Here is a 2,770-nt window from a genome sequence, read left to right as displayed (position 1 = left end):
GAATCAACTGATTCTTCATACATCACATTTTTTTATGAATCAAGCTAATATGGTGTACCAAATATGATATACAAGACTTTTGAAGAGCATTTACTTGTAATCTGTCATTATATAATTGCATTGTGTTACATGTTTTGCCTCCCACAATAAAATCACAGAACTTTGATCATAAAACTAAGCATTTAAATATACATTTAGTTAAATATATAGCAGACCGGGGATGATTGTTCGAGCATCAGTAACTCAGTGGTTGTTTATGCTAGATGTCTCAAATTTTGATACATGGTAGCTATATTTGTCTGCTACATTTATAACTAAATTGGACATGTACTACACCAATCATAGATTATGAGAGTTAATATTAAATACAAAGAGTTCTGTGGTGAGGTGAAACACTAGCTGGGGATAGATGTAACACTGAGAGGTCAACCGCACCATCTATTTTTGCATAAAGATCATTAAAGGACAAATAAAGTAACGTTTTGAATGTAAAAGATTTAAACTGACAAAAAAATAAGATTGGATATTTTTGCAATAACTTTAAATATAGTGCTTAACAATTGCTGCATGTTTGTGTGAGTGTGTGTATTCCTGTTACATTCAATCACTAGCTGTTTCCGTGATCCACCTATTTGATGTGAATTTTGATATAGTATTTTATAAAAATGCTGGATGGAAACATCAAGATGCACATAAATTCTAATAATATGCAAAAAAAAACATTTATCTGGTTAGACGACATGCGCATAAACTATAATGGAAACAGATTTACTGAATTAACCCCTCAATACGTACACACACACAAAAAATCATGACTTTGCCACAACAAAGGATACGATGGATATCTGGGCTCATTGGAATCATCATAGGGGTTGGTTGTAAAAAAATTTAATAAACTGTTACAGCTATCCCCCTTAGCTAACTGCACTGTAAAAAATTATATGTTCAATAAGTTGTGACAACACATGTTCTTACATTGTTTTAACTCATTAATATAAGTTAAGAAATGTTAAACTTGTTTTTATTAGTTATACAAGATGTAACTATTTTTTTAAAGTCAGTTTAACATAATTTAAGTTGAAATAACTTAAACATCCAACATTGTACTGCAAAAGGTCAAAATGTCCCTTTTTTTACATTTTGTTTTAGCATTTGGGTTTGAAGTTAGCATAAATACAAAGAGAAATAGCGTCTTCAGGTCAGGTAAGTTAAATAATTGTACATACAATTCAATGATTGCAAGGAAAAAAAATACTCATAGTTTCCTTAAAAATAAAAAAATTGCACTTTCTTACCTGAAAATCCATTTTTTGGTCTATCTACAAATTTGCTCATAGACACATGCAATTTCTCATGTGAACTCAAAAAGAAGATGGGCTGTATGATATTAATGACGTTTCTGACCTGTCAAACTTACAGTGTTACATCTGACCGACGTTACAAGCATCCCCGGTCACTCCTCAAAGTGCTGTATATATAAAACTATTTGACTTGACATATTATTGGGAGATATAGAGTGACAACTAATATTTTTATGCAGTTTATATTACTTTTATAAAGATCCTAGCCTAGAAATCTAGATGCACGGCAGCAAATCCAATCTGCTGCAAGTGTCGTCTAGCAACTCTCAATACACTTCTGAGCTGTAAACGCCAAACTCTGGTCGGGCCAATCACATCGTGTATAGAGTCGGTGGGCGGTGCTTAACATAATGACGGACGAGTTGTGCTTGCGTGCTTCTAGTAAACACAGAAACTGGCGAACGGCGGTCTTTCGAATCGGCTTTGACCACAACTCTGAAAGAGTTGGGCTTTTCTCTGAGAAAAGAACAAAGAGCGGCACTGAAGTCATTCTTAAGAAGGGAAGATGTGTTCTGAGTTTTGCTGACCAGATACGGCGAATGTTTAATCTGTCAACTAGCTCCGCTTCATTTTTGTTGCTCTGGTTGGTGTAGCGCTATCCTATCACGTGCAGAAGGAGTTTGAAAGACAACCGTTTATCCCGCCCCTCGGACTGAGCCCTGTCAATGGTGAGTTTCCAGACCAAACATCTTGATGTGGGTCTGGCTTGTCAGGCTATAAAGATCCCTTTGTAAACTACCAGTATTTTATCTAACTTTTTGGCCATATATAAATATCAGCGACTACACCAAATTTTATGCATGCACAGTTTGTACCTCTAACTAAACTTAAGGTGTTTCCATATTCTCTTATATTATGAGCCACAAAGCCTGATCTAACAAATATGATACTCAAACCTATAAAAAATAGAACCTCTAAAACACATGCTTTTTTTTCTATTCTGTCTAAAGGTTCCATTTCAAACCTGGTTTTATTTTTCAAATCATTTGTTGATTTAAAAATCATAATGCAAGAAAACAATGAGAAACTCAAGCATAATATAATTGGAAAAATCACGTAAAGCTGGTTGAAAAAGGAATTCTTAATAATTAAGCTAGTTACAATTAAGACAGATATCTTGAGCAACAGTTAAAATTGAAAAAAAAGTTGCTTTAGCCTTAATATGTGATCTCTTTGATTCCATGAGACAGATTCTAAAATTGTTACTCAACAGCAGTTCGCAGAGTTCAGAATTTGCTATGAGCGACCATAAATCTACAGTTAATGACGTTAACTTGAGTTTGTCTGAATAAGGACTTGCTGTTGAGATAAGATGAGCCAGTGACCAATACTAAAAAAGAGGAATGGATGAAACAAAATCATGTGTGAGGGACAGCTCATTCATTCTGGATAAGAAGGGAGGCAGGACA

This window comes from Pseudorasbora parva, chromosome 3, assembly GCF_024679245.1.
Source record: "Pseudorasbora parva isolate DD20220531a chromosome 3, ASM2467924v1, whole genome shotgun sequence".
In the NCBI taxonomy this organism is placed as follows: domain Eukaryota; kingdom Metazoa; phylum Chordata; class Actinopteri; order Cypriniformes; family Gobionidae; genus Pseudorasbora; species Pseudorasbora parva.
The sequence above is the reverse complement of the archived record's forward strand: the minus strand, read 5'-3'. Positions refer to the sequence as shown.